The sequence below is a fragment of the Hemicordylus capensis genome, chromosome 2, assembly GCF_027244095.1.
Source record: "Hemicordylus capensis ecotype Gifberg chromosome 2, rHemCap1.1.pri, whole genome shotgun sequence".
NCBI classification, from domain to species: domain Eukaryota; kingdom Metazoa; phylum Chordata; class Lepidosauria; order Squamata; family Cordylidae; genus Hemicordylus; species Hemicordylus capensis.
This window is the reverse complement of record NC_069658.1, coordinates 212,737,154-212,756,441: the sequence shown is the minus strand read 5'-3', so window position 1 is coordinate 212,756,441 and position 19,288 is coordinate 212,737,154. Positions and strand designations below refer to the sequence as shown.

The 19,288-nt window shown below is 48.3% G+C and overlaps 1 long non-coding RNA gene across 1 annotated transcript; it reads left to right on the top strand.

Moving 5' to 3' along the window:
- Positions 1–1,449: 1,449 nt before the first annotated feature.
- On the top strand, positions 1,450–12,398 carry LOC128341945 (uncharacterized). Its single transcript, XR_008314689.1, has 3 exons — positions 1,450–5,533; positions 6,953–7,049; positions 11,840–12,398. It is a non-coding gene; the product is annotated as an uncharacterized LOC128341945 (long non-coding RNA).
- The last annotated feature ends 6,890 nt before the right edge of the window (positions 12,399–19,288 follow it).

The window sequence follows — 19,288 nt, the reverse complement described above, 5'->3', positions numbered from 1 at the left end:
CGTGGAAAGAGGATTCTTTCCCAATGGCTTGCTATGGGTGTCTTCCTTTCAGTGGATATGCCCCCGCTCTTCCCCTCTTCACTTTCCTTCCTTTCCTCTCTCCATTCATCTTTCCTTTTCCATTTTTAAAATTCCCCTCGCCTCCTCTCTCCTATCATTCCCCTCCCTCTCCCCATTTATCTTTCTTCCTCCATTTATTTTTTCGTTCTCTCGCTTCTTCTTCCATCTTTCTTGTCTCACCCTTCCCCATTCATCTTGCTTCCTCTCCATCTTTCTTTTTCTTTCTCTCCCTCCCTCCATTAATCTTCCTTCGTGCCTCAGTTTCCCCCTGGATTCTTCATTTAAATTAAATTAGACGTCTAAGCGTGCCCTTTTAAAGTTGAATTGATGTATTTTTACATTGGCCGTCACTAAAATTAAGTTATAAGTATTAATTTTGGTCCTAGACCATAAAAGGATAGAGTAGATTGTCCAGGAAAAGTGGCCTCCTCTAGACGCGGTTGCCCCATCAACACTGATGCACTTAGAAACTCTCTCTCCACACCCTTGGTTGTACTCTTTCTTTAAAAAACAAAAAAGTCTGGGATACAAGAGGCAAGGTAATGATCTTTAAGGGACCAAATTCTTTGGGGGAAGCAGCTGTATGCAAACGTTTGAGTAGCACATATTTCTGAATCAGAGACGGAACATAGCTAATGCTCAGCTATAAAGAGAATAGAGAAGAAATAAAGATATTTGATGGGGCCAAATTCTTGTGGGCTTCTGAGTGACACAGAGAACTCTGCACCAAGGACGGAATGAAGAGGTGGTTAATGATCAGCTGTAAACAGGACAGCAAAGGAAGAAATAAAACGTTTTATTCGTGTTGTAAACAAGCCAGATAAAGCAGAGATGCTATTTTACCACCTGTGTATCACGCCCTTCTTGAAGAAGCAGAGATGGATTAAGCAGACAGGGAGCGCTGGGTCTCTCTCTTTCACACACACACACACACACACACACAAAACACACAAAACACACAACAAAACAGGGATCCAGTCCCTGTGCCGCTTGCCCTCCCCCCCCCATTTGTTTTTAAACATCTGGCCAGGAGACAAATCTGTTCTCTGTCCAACCCCCCCCCGCAAAGCCTTTTATGTAACTCCGCAATTCTTTAATAAGATTTTATTCCACTTTTCTCCTTTAAAAAAATAAAGAAAGAGCACGCCCAAACAGCGTGCAAAACTTCGCACGCCACTGTGCAGAATCGGAGAGGACGTGATTGCAGGGGGAAAGGAGAATAGCCACGAAGAGGGTGCTGCCTCCGCTTTCCACCCGCTCCAAGGTTCTTGTGGCGGGTTGCTGGGTGACTGGGTCTGCCAGGCCATTAACACACACACCAGCACGGCTTCACGGGAGGCTCCTGGGCCTGCGCAGAAGATGGCGGCCCCGCCCTCCCTTCGTTGGAACGACTGTCGCGTCTTTGGTTGGTTGGCTGGCACCTGGCTCCGCCTTCCCCACCTGAGGGGACTTTGCGCGGGCTTCTTCTTGTCTTTTCGATTTGAGGCGCACTTGAGGGGGCAGGATGTGGGCAGGCAATAGCTACTCTTTCGCCTCAGAATAAAGGCGTGGAATCGACACTCAGGCCTAGCTGCTAGCTGAGGGCTTCCTTCCAGACGACGAATCTCCTCAGAGCAGGCAGGGCTCTGAGTTGGACCACTACAGCTCCCATAATCCCTGGGTATTGGCCACTGTGGCTGGGGATTATGGGAGTTGTAGTCCCAAAACTGCTGGGGGGTGGTGGTTGAGCAGGCCTGCCTAAGAGAGTGGCTGGAGGGGCGTCTTCATGTTCAAGCCATTTATCGCTCACAGGGAATTCTGTGAGGAGATCTGGGCACGCAAAGAGAGGGACTGGCCTTAGGAGCAGAACTTTAAGCTTGTTCCTTTTATCCTGAGGGGATTCTGTGAGGAAATCTGGGTCACCAAGCCAGAGCCTGGCATGGTGTGAGAAGCTTCATGCTTTTTATTATACGATAGGATACTTTTTATTATATGATACAATACAACACGACGGATATTTATATACCGCGTATCAAAAAAAGTTCCCAAAGTGGTTTGATGGATTAAGTGCCGTCAAGTCGGTGTCGACTCTTAGCGACCACATCAATAGATTCTCTCCAGGATGATCCGTCTTCCACTTGCCTTTCAGGTCTCTCAGTGGTGCATTCATGGCTGTCGTCTTCGAGTCCACCCACCTTGCTGCTGGCTGTCCTCTTCTTCTCTTTTCTTCAACTTTCCCCAGCATGATGGACTTCTCAAGGGAGCTGGGTCTTCGCATAATGTTTCCGAAGTATGATAGTTTGAGCCTGGTCATTTGTGCCTCGAGTGAAAATTCTGGATTGATTTGTTCTAGGATTCATTGGTTTGTTTTCCTGGCTGTCCATGGTCTCCGCAAGAGTCTTCTCCAGCACCAAAGTTCAAAAGCGTCAATGCTTTTCCTTACCTTGCTTCTTCAAAGTCCAGCTTTCGCATCCATAGAGTGTCACAGGGGAAACCATGGTCCGAATGATTCTAATCTTTGTAGGTGTAGACACGTCACGGTTTACATAGATAGAGGTGTAGACACCTCTACATAGATATAAATAGATAAATGAAATTTTTATTTATTTACTTATTGTTAAATCTATATACAGCCTTTCATTAAAACAACCCCAAGGTGGTTTGCACAGAAAAATTAAAACCAGACTATAAAAACACACAATTAAAATATTAAGCTAAAATATAAGAACATAAATCTGACTAAAAAGATTTTAAATATAAGCATAAAACAACCATAAAAAAATACAAAGAAGCAGCAGTAGAGACAATAATATAAAAGCCTGGGTAAAAAGCCAAGATTTAACACGATTTCTAAAAACTATGATGGAGACCAAGGAGCAAATAGCCCATTCCAGAGTCTGGGGGCAGCAACAGAGAAGGCCCTGTCCCGCATGCATGACAGCTGAGCCTCCCTCATTGTCGGTACCTGGAGCAGAGCCTCCTCAGATTTGATTTAATTAATTAATTAATCAACCAATTAATCAATTAAAAGATTAATTACCACCCAATCCACAAACACAGGGCGGTGTACAAACAAGAACAGCATCCAATAAATTTAAAGGGCAAATGCCTAGTGGAAAAGAAATGTCTTCAATAAGGATTTAAAGGCTGAAAGGGAGGAGGCAGACTGAATCTGAGGGGAAGGAGAATTCCATAGTGAAGGGATAGCAACAGAGCAAGCCCTTCCACGGGCCCTAGTACTATGGACCTCTCTGAGACCAGGGGCTGAAAGAAGGGCAACCTGAGATGACCTCGTCAAGCAGGCAGCAACTCTTGGGAGCAGGCAGTCCCTCAGGTATCCATCCAAGGCCCAAACCGTTAAGGGCTGTAAAGGTCAAAACCAGCAACTTGAATTGGACCTGGAAACAAACTGGTAGCCAGTGCAGCTCTTTCAAAATGGGTCAGATGTGATCCAGATAAAATATCTTAGCTGCTGCATTTTGCACTAGCTGCAGTTTCCAAATATTCTTTAAGGACAGCCCCACGTAGAACGCGTTACAGTAATCCAGCTGTGACATGACTAAGGCATGGGTAACTGTGGCTAGATCCGCCTTCTCGAGAAAGGGACGCAGCTGGCGCACTAGCCAAAGCTGTGCAAAGGCAACCCTGCCCACCACCTCCACCTGAGCTTCCAGAAGCAGAGCTTGGTCCAGCAATACCCCCAAGTTGTGTACTTGCTCCTTCAGGTATGAAGAAAACATAAGAACAGCCCTGCTGGATCAGGCCCAAGGAAGCCCATCTAGTCCAGCAGCCTGTTTCACACAGTGGCCCACCAGATGCTGCTGGAAGCCTACAGGCAGGAGTTGAGGGCATGCCCTCTCTCATGCTGTTATGTATATGGCTCCCTGTCCACAAAGGGCTCATAATCTACAAAGGAATCATAAGTCAGACACCAGCAACAGCCACTGGAGGGATTTAGCTCTCTCCCTGCTAAATAAATAAAGGGAATCACTACTTTTAAAAGTTGCCTCTTTGCTCATTTAGCAGGGGACTTTATGCTTTTTATCATCAGGAAATCAAATCTGGTCTCCAAGAGAGTGTCTGGTATTAAAAGCTGATTATTACCTATAAAGCCCTTAACGGCCTGTTTCCAGGCTATTTAAGAGAGCGTCTCCATTGTCATGAACCCTGTTACGATCTTCTGGAGAGGTTGGGTTACGGTTGCCACCGTTTGGTTGCAACCCAGGACCGGGCTTTCTCTGTGACTGCCCCAGAGCTTTGGAATGTGCTCCCTGCTGAAATAAGAGTATCTCCTTCTCTGTTTGTTTTCAGGAAGACCCTCGGGACTCTCCTGCTCTCGCAAGCTTTTAATTAGAATTAATTTTAATAATTTTAATAATTTGTTTTAATAACTGTTTTATGTAATTGTTTTTATTGTGCCTCCTGTATTTGTAAAGAGGATTTGAGGGCTCCCGGGGGCTTAGGAGGCCTGGATGTCCAGGGGTAAGAGTGCCTCTGACTGTGCTAACACTTCAAATTAGGTAATGCAACTTTTTAACCAAAAGATTTCGAGGAAGAAGCAAACGGAAGCAATGACATGATGGAAGCCAGCTGAGTCACACTACTAAAGGTTTATTTTCAGATTAGTCTCTGAGAAAGCTGCTGGAACTAGAAACATCTGTTCTGTGCACCATGTTATTGCCCCAAGAGCCCAGTATGGTAGTATATGCTGAAAATTCTTTGCTGTCCTGAAGGCTTAATATCTGATAACTACAGCACTGAAGTCTAGTAAAGGTAAAGTTGCACGGTCGAGTCCATGTCGACTCCTGGCGCCCACAGAGCCCTGTGGTTGTCTTTGGTAGAATACAGGAGGGGCTGACCATTGCCATCTCCTGTGCAGTATGAGATGATGCCTTTCAGCATCTTCCTATATCACTGCTGCCCAATATAGCTGTTTCCCATAGTCTGGGGAAACATACCAGCAGGGATTCAAACTGGCAACCTCTGGCTTGCCAGTCAAGTCATTTCCCCATTGCACCATTAGGTGACTGCCTTGTAAAGATAAAGTGGACTGTCAAGTCGATTTCGACTCCTGGTGGCCACAGAGCCCTGTGGTTTTCTTTGGTAGAATACCATTCTACCAAATGGTATTTATCATTTACCATACTGTGCAGGAGGAGTTTACCATTGCCTCCTCCTGCACAGTATGAGATGATGCCTTTCTGCATCTTCCTATATCGCTGCTGCCCAATATAGTACCGGTGGGGATTCGAACCGGCAACCTTCTGCTTGTTAGTCAAGCATTTCCCCTCTGAGCCACTTAAGGTGGTGGCTGCCTTGTAGCCTGTGTTTAATTGAAACATGAACATGATGTGTGTTTCCAGGCAAGGTTAGATGTTATGCTTAATAATGGAGGTTTGTTTGTTTTTTTTAAAGAAAGTTAGACTATTCTAAACTGAGACCAGAGAAAAATTGAATTTTACTTTGTACAACGAACCTGCCATGGCTACTTTGAGTGAGTATATCTTGATCTGAAAAGAATATCATGTTTGGAACTCTCTCTCTCTCTCTCTCTCTCTCTCTCTCTCTCTCTCTCTCTCTCTCTCTCTCTCTCTCACACACACACACACACACACACACACACACACACACACACACACACACACATTTAATATATAAGTATTTTGTATTTTGATATAGAAATGTTTTGAAATAGATGAAATAACTACAAATTAGCATGTCTCCAGATTTTATTTTCTCCCAAGAGGTTGATTTATATTCACTGCCATGTGGACTGTAGATGAATCCCTGCCTAGAAGAAGATTTGAGGAAGCAAGAGGTTTATTTAAAATGAGGTTTATTAAAATACAGGTGAAACTTGGAAAATTAGAATATCGTGCAAAAGTTCATTAATTTCAGTAATGCAAATTAAAAGGTGAAACTGATATATGAGACAGACACATTACATGCAAAGCGAGATAAGTCAAGCCTTAATTTGTTATAATTGTGATGATCATGGCGTACAGCTCATGAAAACCCCAAATCCACAATCCCAGAAAATTAGAATATTACATGGAACCAAGAAGACAAGGATTGTAGAATAGAACAATATCGGACCTCTGAAAAGTATAAGCATGCATATGTATTCAGTACTTGGTTTGGGCCCCTTTTGCAGCAATTACTGCCTCAATGCGGTGTGGCATGGATGCTATCAGCCTGTGGCACTGATGAGGTATTATGGAAGACCAGGATGCTTCATTAGCGGCCTTCAGCAATTCTGCATTGTTTGGTCTCATGTCTCTCATCCTTCTCTTGGCAATGCCCCATAGATTCTCTATGGGGTCAGGTCAGGCGAGTTTGCTGGCCAATCAAGCACAGTACACTGTATACTTTTCAGAGGTCCGATATTGTTCTATTCTACAATCCTTGTCTTCTTGGTTCCATGTAATATTCTAATTTTCTGGGATTGTGGATTTGGGGTTTTCATGAGCTGTATGCCATGATCATCACAATTATAACAAATTAAGGCTTGACTTATCTCGCTTCGCATGTAATGCGTCTGTCTCATATATCAGTTTCACCTTTTAATTTGCGTTACTGAAATTAATGGACTTTTGCACGATATTCTAATTTTCCGAGTTTCACCTGTAGAGAAAAGGTGGTGGTGGTGGGAATCCCAAAGATGGCATGAAGATTATTATTAATTATATATTCAGCATCAAGTGTTCACCTTATGTGTGTGAACTCTGTAAGAACTCTGGTTCTTGTTTCCTTTTGAAATATGATTACAAATATATCCCTCTGAAATATTTTGAAATATAATGTTTGGTGTAAACGAATGTGCGAAGAAATTATTTTTAGAGACACATTTGACACTATTACGCATTTCTGCCATTGCAAAACTTCTGATCAACCCTGTGGCTTTGAAGTGCAGTGCAAACAAGAGAGCCCTACTCCGTGGAAACCTGTGTGAATATCCAGGCCCCTTAGGATGCTCCGGAGGCAGCAGTACATGGCAGTAGCAATACATGGTGAGATTTTGTAAACTGAGGACCCATTAGAGCAAGTCTTTTTAAAATGTGCCACCCGACACAAAACATGTAGACCCACCTGCCCTCCAAAGTGTAATTCTCCAAGAATATCTGTGTGGTTCTAAAATTCAAGACATGCAAAAGTTGTGTTGTATTTGATGCAAAAAGTGACTGACGTCCGAATGAAATTTACCCGACGGAGCCTCCTTAAAAGGGCAAGACAGCCATGCCTAAGTTTTCCTTTTAATTTCAGTGGGACTTCCTTGAGTAAATTTAGCCAGGATGTCCGCCTAGGGTTGCCAACTGTCCCTCATTATGCAGGACGCCCCTCCTTTCAGGGATGAAATGTTGGTCCCTATAGGGACAGCATTTCTCCCTCATTTTGGTAGTGGGACGAGCAGCTTCTTATTTTGAGAAGTTTTTGGTTGAAAAGTGGTATAATTTGAATATGTTCTAAATAATAACAATGCTGGCATTACTGAATAGCATATAATTCAATTACATATACGTCAATGATACTCAGGCTCTTGATGACCACTGCATACACCTCCCCTGCCCCCAGCCAGCCCTCCAAACATGTGTCCCTCATTCTGGCAATGAAATGTTGGCAACTTTATGTCAGCCACTGGCTATTCATGATGGATGAGAAAAGGCACGTGATTCGTCCGGGCTCCTCTACAACCCAGACCCTGATTAAGCGTATCCATGTTTCCTTCTCCCCCTGTGCCAAAGACGCTTCCTCCACGGCTACTCCCACAAAGCCATCCCTGATGAAAAGTCACCCCACTCTTCTGCAATAGTGCTGTCAAGTTCCCAGTTCTGAGGATTTTCTCCCACTTGGTGTCGGTGTCTAAGTGTCATGAGATGCAACTCTTGGCAACAAAGTATGTGTGCTGTACCGGTGCATGCAATATATGTGGTTTGTGAGCCATTATGCACTTCTGAATTTTCCTTTTGAAAAGCCCTGAATTAAGGAGTAACCAGTATTAAGGTCAATTGCGTTGACCATGTCAAGTTGTGGAGTATCCTTAGGGAAATGGGCGTCCCAGAACATCTCATTCTTCTCATGAGAAACCTATACACAGGACAGGAAGCCACAGTCAACATTTGTTGAAAAGTGTTATATAAATATTATCATCATTATAATTATCATTATTGGTGGTGGTAGCAGTAGTAGTAGTCGTCATAGTCGTCGTCATAGTCGTCGTCATCATCATAGTCAGTAGGGATGTGGACGAACCGGTTCGGAGGCCCTTTCACGGACCTTGAAACTGGTTCGAAAGTCTGGCAGCTCGGCTGGTTCGAAGTGGGGGATAGCTTTAAGGATTCGGGAGGGTGCCCTTACCCCCCCCCACCACCGGTGCATTTCCCCCACTGGTGCTATGTTAAAAAATGGCCCTGTGGGGTGGCAGTGTACCTCCATGCCGCCCCGATGCACGTCGGACCGGAAGTACCCCTGGAACTACCTGGTGGATGCAAGCACATCATGTGCACGGACATGCAGTGGGTACTTCTGGTCTGGCGTGCACCGGGGCAGCAAGGAGGTACGCTGCCACCCCACGGGACCAGTTTTTAACACAGTGCTGACGAGGGAGGTGGTGGTAAGAAGAAACGTGGCGTGTGTGTATGTGTGTGTAAGAGCACCTTCTCGGGTCCTTAAAGCTCCCCCACCTTCGAACCAGCAGTTCCATGAACATCCCTAGTAGTCAAGACCCTTGGTCCTTCTAACTCCGTATTGTCTGAACAGACTGGCAGCGGCTTCTCCAAGGTAACAGGCAGGAGCCTGTCTTGGAGATGCTGCCAGGGAGGCGACTTGGAACCTTCTGCACACAAGCAGGCAGGTGCTCTTCCCACAATGGCCCCAATCCCTGAGGGGAATATCTCACACACGCCGTCTCCCATCCAAAGGCACACCAGGGTGGAGCCTGCTTGGCAAAGGGGACGATCCATGCTTGACTCTTGGATCAGGGGTTCTGCTGGCCGCAGGCTTCTCCTCCCGAGGAGGCCCCTGAATCCCAGTTGAGGGGGCCCCGACAGTAAAGCAACTTGTAGCCCCAGGCATAGCTCCAACAGACAAGCTCCTGGCAACACCAAGCTGAGGGACCTTGGCGGATAACTTGAAGGGCTCAAGAGCTCCGGCTCCCGGCCTGGAGAGCAGAAGCCCTCCAGGGGCATCTGGCCTGGAGTCAGCACTCCTGCTCCTCTCTCTCAGACCTTTCTCAGCCAGCAGCTCTGGCGTAGAGAAAGCAGGGGCCGCGGGGTTGCCAATGTGTGCCATGGCTAGGTAGGGACCTCACCCTGGTCCTGGGGTTTCTTTCTCCAGGCTCTGGTCTGGTGTCAGGGCCTGGGGCTAGCATTAGCCCTGCCGCCTGCCTCAGGGTCTGACTCAGAGTCACTATTCAGACCAGGGGCCAGCCCACTCGCCTCCTCCACAGCTGTCCTCATGCCTCTGACTCAAATGCATGAGTTGCCCCCTTTGCAGCCCTCTGCTCCATCCTGTTCAGTCCTCAGATCCATCCCATGAACAACTCGGTCGGTTTGGGCTGTATGTCTTTCACAAGCCACACATTCCTTCCCCCTCTCTCGCTGTTTCTTGCCTTCCCTTGTGCCTAAGTTTCCCCTGAGCTCCTGCTTTGAATCTTTCATTTGCTCTCTCTTTTTTCTGTGCCTCCGTTGCCTCCAGGTCCCTCCCTCCCTTCCCCTTCCCAGTGCCCCAGTTCTCTTGGGGCTCTCGCATGGGATTATGGGCCTGATTTTGCCCACTTCCCCTCTCCCCACAACCCCTCTGTACGGGATTCCCTCTTTGAAGCTTCAAAGCCAACTGCCCAGTTCAAGGGTACTTTTGCTGCTCTCAGATCTCGGCTTCCCTGAGGGATTTGCACCTTCACAGAGGGTGTGGGGGGCGTGCGGGGGGGGGGGGGAACACAGGCACTGCATACTTTAAAGGTGCAGGCCACAGTTTTTCCTGGAACGACTCCTCCACTCTTTAATACTTGCAAGCAGTATGGCAGTATGTCACTCTTTGGCGCTCAGCCCAAGGTTCTAGTCCCTAAGCTTGCCATTCCGTGGGTGCTTATTTGGGAGTAACTTCCATTCAATTCAGTGAAATGTTTGATCCCAACAGAGAGCCTGTGCCTTTTACAATTCCCTGATCCTGGATTAGAATCTAATTCTAGAGTTTGGCATGGGGAGTGGGTTCTTTAAAAAGATAGGCCCCTGCAGCAAGGCACTGCCAGTCAAAACGAATCAACATGATGTTGTGCATTATGCAGCTCTTTTATTTCAACACACAATCCTCCAAAACTGGACACACACAGAATTGGTGTGTCTCTCTCCCCAAATCAGTCGATTCTGTTTAATAATTACTATTTACAATCATGATAAAGCATGGATTAACTGAGCAGACAATCAGTTGAAAGTTCCTTGATTTGGTTTTAAAAGCAGTTGCTTCTGGAGCAGACGAGCTGTGGGATCAGGGAGCGTTACCAGATTCTGGCACAACTAGGAAGCTGATTCAAGCAATTCCACAATTCCTGCTGCTTGCACTCTCCTACAGATGAGCAGAATTGCCCAGTTCTGTCCCATTGCTCTTTCAGAATTTTACCCTGTGCTGTGCCGCACTCCTCCTCAGCTTGGGTTTCACTAGGAAGTGCTTGAAAATTAATTCTGGACTTGCAGTATATAGAATTGGCTGGAACATTTGGCTTCCAGTGTGCAAGGTAACACTGAAAAGAAAAAAAAAGCCACCTGTCTGTCTGATTGAATCAAAACCCTTTCGGTGTCGTGTGTGTTCCACTGCTGTGCACATGTGTTACTGCACATTGGTAAGAGTGCCCTGCAGAAAGAATATTGCTGCAATTGTGTGTAGAATTGCACCCTAATTGTGTTTTTGTACTGCTTCACAAAAGCAGTACAAAATGCACAGATGCACATCGCTGCAGGAGGTGGGGACAGGCAAATTGCAACCACAGTGCTCTCTTTGAATTTGGAAAGAAAAAATGAATCCACGGCAGGATCCCAAGACTTCATCTCCACTTTGGAAACAAGATCAGATTATATGGAACTCTGAAATGCAGAAGAGGAGAATGTTGGAAGCCATCTCTAAATTCTCCGGGAGCTCTAAATTTCTCTCCCAGCTAATCTGAGACACAGACTGGACCGGACCTGGGACATGGGAAGCTACCATATACTGAGTCAGACCATTGGTCTATCTAGCTCAGTATTGCCTTCACAAACTGGCAGCGGCTTCTCCAAGGTTGCATGCAAGAATCTCTCTCAGCCCTCTCTTGGAGATGCTGCCAGGGAGGGAACTTGGAAACTTCTGCTCTTCCCAGAATGGCTTCATCCCCTGAGGGGAATATCTTGCAGTGCTCACATGTCTAGTCTCCCATTCATATGCAACCAGGGCAGACCCTGCTTAGCTAAGGGGACAAGTCACGCTTGCTACCACCAGACCAGTTCTCCTCTCCTGGCAATGTTTGGATAGAAGAGAGAATTTTAGATGTGGCCATTTCTTCCACCACAGTGTTGGAATGGGCGAAAATGCTACTCTGAAAATTCTCCCATTTTTCCAGCAGCTCCAAGACAAGCAGAGCTCCCATGACCCAAGCAAATCTGGGTCCTGGATTAGCTGGGACAGGCAGAATGAGCAAGGATGGGGGGATCGTGGATTGGGACTTGGATGAGCAGGTTTCGTGGGGTAAGGGTGCCTTCAAGCGAGGGAGCTCATCCACCTCCAGACGACCTTCACAGGGAAGTGTGTTTCTCATCTTGTATCTTATTCCCATCAGCACTGGAAGGTTGCTCTTCGCCTTCCATCGCGAGGTTATCGTATACATTTTCGTGCTTGCTGGGGAGAGGAGGACAGAAAACAAAGCAAAGTTAACTCGCGCCGTCTTGTAAGCAGCTACGTGAGAAGCAGAAGGCCACAGAACCTGGAGGGCCACCTGTCAGATATGAAGCAGCAGTTTCCTGCCCTGAGCAAGAGGCTGGAATAGAAGACCTCCAAGAACCTTTCCAACTCTGACATTCTGTGATTTAAAATATCCGTTCCCCCCACCCCCACATCAAGGCATCATATTTCCCCAAGCGCCTACCTTGTTTCCATCATATAGGGTTCCCCATCGTTGGTCCTGCATAAGAACATAAGAACATGAGGACAGCCCTGCTGGACCAGGCCCAAGGAAGCCCATCTAGTCCAGCATCCTGTTTCGCACAGTGGCCCACCAGATACCTCTGAGAAGCCCACAGGCAGGAGTTGAGGGCATGCCCTCTCTCCTGCTGTTACTGCCCTGCAACTGGGACTCAGAGGCATCCTGCCTTGGAGGCTGGAGATGCAAAGGAGAGGGAAAGCCCACCCTTCATCAGATCCTATCACCCAGGGGTCCTCAAACCCAGGCCCCCAGATGTTGCTGGACTGCAACTCTCATAATCCCCAGCCACCAGTCCAACAACATCTGGCGGCGCAAGTTTAAGGAGTCCTGCTATAACTTGATCAACATTAAGCTTCCCAAATTAATTTGCATATTAGGCCTAATCTGCATATTATGCAAATTATAATAATCTGCATATTATGGAAATTACACAACAACTAATTTGCATTTATTTGTTTGACAGATGTGTATACTTTCCCCTCCCATGTGATCGGATCTAGAGTTAAATCTGGGCAATCCAGGCTGCACATCTGAAATCCTTGTAAATCCGGGTGGAATTTAGTGGCCGGATGGAGGAGCCAAAATCCAGGGGCTACCCTAAATTCTGGGGAGCGTGACAACCCTAATCAACATCCTACACATGTTTCTGAACCTTTAGACCTCTTTGCATCTTCTCTGGCTTTTCAGGAGGACCAGAAACCTTGCAAAATATGTACTGATTACATTCTTAGTCTGTTCTTATATGGCAGTGGCCTCGCCTCCAAGGGGCTCGCCAGATTCACATCTCCAGCAGTGCTATAGCAGCAGATCTACCTAAGCCACTTAACTGCAAAGTAAAAGTAAAGTGTGCCGTCTAGTCGGTGCTGACTTCTGGCAGCCACAGAGCCCTGTGGTTGTCTTTGGCAGAATACAGGAGGGGCTGACCATTGCCATTTCCCGCGCAGTATGAGATGATGCCTTTCAGCATCTTCCTATATTGCTGCTGCCTGATATCGGTGCTTCCCATAGTCTGGGAAACATACCAGCGGGGATTTGAACTGGCGACCTCTGGCTTGCTAGTCAAGTCATTTCCCCGCTGCGCCACTAGGTGGCTTCTCACTTAACTGCGCCCTGGTAGAACGAGCATCTCTCTCTGGGTCTGGAACCTACACGATGAGAAATGCCAGCCGCCTCAGCCCTCCTGAGGTCAGACCTAACATGCTCTCCACTCCCCTTGAACGAAGCTTTCAGCCTGTGCCTACTGGGAGGCAGTTGGCAGCTTAAAATCAGGGAAAATGGCCCCAGGTACGGAGGAGTCAGAAGAAAGGGGACCTACTTCTTTTTGGAACAAAAGGCTCGATTGATGAGGTTGACCACGAAGATGATAAACAGGAAAGCCACCACGGCCGTCAGCCCGATCAGCCAGGGCTGCAGCGTTTTTGAGCCGTCAGTGGTGCCGGTCAGCCCTGCAGGCGCCAGGAAGACATTGATCAGGTCATCATGTGTGCATCGCGCCCTCACCATCTCATGCCAGAGCTGCAGACGGGCATGTCGGTCACACCCCGATTCTCGCACCAGAGGAAGCCGAGTGTGTCATCCCCCTGCTGGTACACATGGCTGGAGCTTGTGGGCGCTTTGGCGGCCTGTTCTCCTCCGCCAATATAAAAGCCAAGGAGGCAATTTCAGGGGAGATGCACTAGGAAGGACATGTGTCAGCATCCTAGCGTCTGTCCTCAACAGTTTCATCTCACGAACTGGCTTCTGGCCCATGTGCACGTGTATGAGCATGCATGAACACCAAGGGACCTTTGTGCCCTGCAACTGCCATGGGCCAAAATGGCACACTGCAAAACGCCCCAGCGTTCATGCACATGCATGCACAGCAGAGATCAGCTGCCTGGTGTAGAGATATTTATATTTATATATATTTTGCTCCCTCTTCCCACAATGCTAGAACCCAGGGTCCTCTCAAACTGGCTGGCAGGAGATTCAGGGCAGACAAAAGCAAGTTTTGTCTTCTCTCCACAAAGCAATGGTTAATCTGTGGAACCCACTGCCACAGGATGTGGTGGTGACAAGCATTGCGTTAGAAGGCTTCAAAAGGGTATTATTGAGGGCACAGTCTGCTACCACGGAGGACAAGTCTGACCGTGGCTGCATCTCTCGATGGCTAAAGGCAGCCTCCAGGTTTAGAGGCAGGCAGTATATCTTTGCAAACCGGTTGCTGGAGGTTGAGTGGGTGCCTGGCTTCTGTAGGCCACTGGGGAAGCAGAATACTGAACTTGATGGGCCTTTGGCCTAATCCAGCAGGGCTATTAAAAGGGTATTGGTCCAATTCATGGAGGACAGGCTACTGGTCAGGACTGCTAAATGGAACCTCCATGCACCAGGACAGTCTACCTGCAATTACTGAATGCTGCAGGCAAGGAAGATGCATGGCTCTGGCCACTTTGTGGGCTTCCTGGTACCATCTCGTTGGCCCCCCATGAGTAACCAGATGGGGAAGGATGCCTAGCTTGGGGGTAGACCCGCCCCTGCCTACTGGGCAAAGAGGCACTTTCCCAAGTGGTTATTCTCTTTAGGGGAGGAGAGCTGGTCTTGTGGGAGTGAGCATGAATTGTCCTTTTTGCTTAGCAGGGTCCACCTTGGCTAGGCTTGCCATATCTGGGTGGTCTAATCTGCATATTATGCAAATTACACCGCAACTAATTTGCATTGTTTTTATTTATTTGACATATTTGTATACTTTCCCCTCCTTCTCTGCCCTCCCGTCTGATCAGATCCCGAGTAAAATCTGGGCAATCTGGGCAGTGCATTCTAAATCTGTGTCAATCCAGGTGGAATTTAGCAGCTGGGTGGAGGAGCCAAAATCCGGGGGGCTACCCAAATTCCGGGGGACATGGCAACCCTAACCTTGGCTTACATTTTGTCGGGTGACTACTGCGAACACCGTTGGATATTCCCCTTGAGGGCTGGGGCTACAGCCCAGGGGGAGAGCCAGTGAAAACTCCACATCCCCAGGTTCCCTCTCTGGCAGCATCTCCAGGTAAGGGTGAGAGACACTCTTGCCTGTAACATTGGAGAAGCTGCTGCCAGTCAGTGTAGCCAGTACTGGGCTGGATGGACCAATGGTCTGACTCGGTATAAGGCAGCTTCCCGTTCCCTTACATTGAGCAGACAGAGAGCAACTGGCCCTCTCCAGCCCTAGCACAGCATCCCTCCAGCGGCGGCGGCTGGTGTCTATCTTGTGCTCCTTTTTGAGACTGTGAGCCCTTTGGCGGCCAGGGAGGGCACCATTTTCTTCTTGTTCTTTCCCCATCTTTGGGAATGTCTTTGTTGAGAAGTGAGATGTGAATAGTAACAGCAGCAGAGCCTCTGCTTAGCACTAAGGCAGCCCCAGGTTCAGTCCCCTGGTTGCAGCAACTCTGGGAAAGACCGCTGCCTGAAACCTCGGAGAGCTGCTGCCAGCCAGTGCAGACAACCCTGAGGCTGATGGGCCAAGGGTCTGGCTCAGGCAGAAGCCGCTTCCAAGATGACTCAGATGGGCCTTGGATCCATTTCAGCGGGACCCTTCCAATGTCCCTCACCCCTCCCTCCGAGGTCTAACTCCAAGAGGCCCCCATGGGGGCAGCTGAGCCGTGTACAGTGGCACAGCTCGCGATTCCCACCCATCACATTTTAGCAAGACGCCCTTCTCAGGGCCAACTTCTCATTCTCCCTAGACCGTCATGCACACAGAGAACATAACGAGAACCATCATACTGGGAAGTGACTTCAGGTGCCCTTATCTTTCTGCGAGACCATGCATTGCAAGGAGAAAAACACTCCACAATCGCACCCCCTTTCTCTCTCTCGGAAATAATTACGATGTCTCCAGAGAGGGGATCCTCTGCCCGGCCAAGGGTCAACCCTCCCACCATTTCTACTGGGCACCACACGCTGCCCTGTACCTTGAGCAGAGCAGCAGGAGCTGAGGAAGAGGCCCAGAAAGAGAGCCGCGCACACGGGTGATTCCATTGCACGGGCCGAGCCTGGCACCGAAGATTCGCCGTACACCTGGTGCATCCGCCGAGAACGCCTGGAGAAACTGGCATTGATCTTCCTCGCACCTTCAACTGTGGACTCCGACCCAAAGGGCTCTTGATAAGCCCGCTGTGGTTCCAGCAGGCTGGTATCTGGTTTCACGTGGGATTGCCATGCAACAGGCTGAATTATGATCGTGCCCGTCAGGAAAGGGGAAACGCCAGAATACCACCTTGTGAGCAGCAGGCCGAGTTAATCCTTGAAGAGGCAAGGTGCAAAAGGCAGGGGCCCTGGAGCAGCCGGGCCGGCGGCCGGGGGGGAGAGATAATTTGTGCCAGGGTGAGCTGGTAGTTTCGGGACAAAAGATCTCCCACTGCAAAAATATGAAGTTAATCTAAACCAGTATTTCTCAACCTTTGGTCCGTGGACATAGGAACATAGGAAACATAGGAACATAGGAAACTGCCATATACTGAGTCAGACCATTGGTCTATCTAGCTCAGTATTGTCTTCACAGACTGGCAGCGGCTTCTCCCAGGTTGCAGGCAGGAATGTCTCTCAGCCCTATCTTGGAGATGCTGCCAGGGAGGGAACTTGGAACCTGAGATGCTCTTCCCAGAGCGGCCCCATCCCCTGAGGGGAATCTCTTCCAGTGCTGCCTGACACTTCTAGTGTCCCATTCAGATGCAACCAGGGCAGACCCTGCTTAGCTAAGGGGACAAGTCATGCTTGCTACCACCAGACCAGCTCTCCTCTCCGGTGCCGGTCCGTGAGCAATTAATTCCCCCACCAAACAATTTCGAGCCAGTTGGGGCCACCGCTGCTGGGAGCTCTCTCGGAGCTCATTTCTAGGCAGGCTGCCCTCGAGGAAGCTAAATGAGTGTGAGCCCAGCAGCGAGGGCTGCCTGCTTAGAAATGAGCTCTGGAGGGCAACCAGTGGCAGTTCCCCCATGGCTTGAAATCGTTTTGGGGGGTGCCTGGGGGTGGGGGCGACCCCTTTACTAACTGCTGGGCCTGGAAACTGCGCACAAAGGATGTACCGGTCCATGGCTCCAAAACCGTTGAGAAACACTGATCTAAACAACGAGCAAGAATGCCCTCGAGCATCTGCAGAGTGCATTTCCCTCACCACTGATGGAAGAGGAGAGGAAGGATAGGGGTCCTGGGCCAAAGGGGAATTTTGGTTGGTGCAACTTCCTGTGAATGCAAAAAGGTAAGCTGCATTGGCCCAAATTCTGCTTAAAGGCACAGGAGTCCCAGAGGCTTTTGGATCCACCTTCCCTGAGAGCATATGCAGAGGGCCCAAGTGCTACTGAATACTGTTTCCAACTGTGGGTTGGCCTTCAGAGGTAGACTGCTCTTATACATGGCAGTCCCATTTAGCTTTTATTGAAAATCATAGGTTAAAAATACCTCATGGCTACATGGTGGATGGGAAAGGAATGTACACAAACATAACGTCTGGCTGCTGATTCCACCCATCAGGGCAACTAAAGGCCCTGGTTTTCAATGACAGTTAATAGCCATTGATAGCCCATCTCGTCATGCATTTGCCAACCCTTTCTGAAGACTGTCTCAGCTAGGGACTCTTACCATATTTTGTGGCAGTGAGTTTCACATGTTAATCACATGCCCAGTAAAAAGGGGCTTGCTTTGGTCCCATTCCCAAACTTTTGAGTCCAAATTCTGGTATTATGAAAGAGGAGAATACACATCCCACCCCAGCCCCGCCATGCATCCTCTTATTTATTTGCACTCTGCCTTTTGGGGCAAATACCTCTCAAAGCGGTTTAGAACTGAAAACAAAATAAAACCTCAGTCTTATCTTCCACCCTTTGATGCCCTTTTATTCCCTCCTCCACCCCACAAAAAAAGACTAAATAGCTCTCAATGTGTTGGCCTTTCTTTGAAGGGAAGATATTCCATCCTCCTGATGATTTAGAGGGACCCTTTCTGCACATTATCCGTGCCTCTGTTTTCTACAAGCCCCTGTGGCTGTGACTGTTGCCAGGCCTTGTGCTGAAAAGTGGCGCCTGGTCGGCCACAGTTTTGATAAGTCCCAGGGAGCTGAGGAACCAATATGCACTTAGGCGGCACGGTGGACTCTGCTCCCTAGATCACAAGGCAATTTGTCACCTCGCCAGAGCACCACCCACCCTTATACACCATTGTCACAGGTTACACCCGATTGCAGGGTTGAGAGAATTCTCGGTTTGGTTCCCCTGTTCATTCTGCTCTGGAGTCCTGCTCCTCCTGTATTTGGGCTGAAGTCGGAGCATTTCTGACATCAATCCTACATAACAACAGCCCTGCTGGATCAGGCCCAGATTTACAAGCTTGGAATTAATTTTAGAATTTCACAATGTAAAAACCGTTAACAGGGGACATTTGCTCATCCTCACTGATTCATAGGTCAGTCTCTTAGCCAGGGTATTTAAGAAAGCACTTCCTTTGTCATGAACACTGCCACTTACTGAGATCATAGGAACATAGGGAACTGCCATATACTGAGTCAGACCATTGGTCTATCTAGCTCAGTATTGTCTTCACAGACTGGCAGCAGCTTCTCCAAGGTTGCAGGCAGGAATCTCTCTCAGCCCTATCTTGGAGAAGCCCGGGAGGGAACTTGAAACCTGCTCTTCCCAGAGCGGCTTCATCCCCTCAGGGGAATCTCTTGAAGTGTCCACACATCAAGTCTCCCATTCATATGCAACCAGGGCAGACCCTGCTTAGCTATGGGGACAAGTCATGCTTGCTACCACAAGACCAGCTCTCCTCTCCCATGGCGAGGTTGCATTTCAGCTGCTACTGGCTCATTTGGTGACAGTGAAGGGCCAGGCCTTCTCTGTGGCTGCCCCAGGGCTTTGGAATATGCTCCTGGTCAATATAAGAGCTTCTCCATCTCTGGCTGTCTTCAAAAAATCACTTAAGACTTAGGCCCTGGGTATTTAAGAGAACGTCGTCATCATTATGAGTCCCACCACCCACTGTGGTCGTCTGGAGAGGTCTGTCTCCAGTTGCTGCCAGTTCAACTGGTGGCCACAGGGGGATGGGCTTTTTCGGTTGCTGCCCCAAGATTGTGGA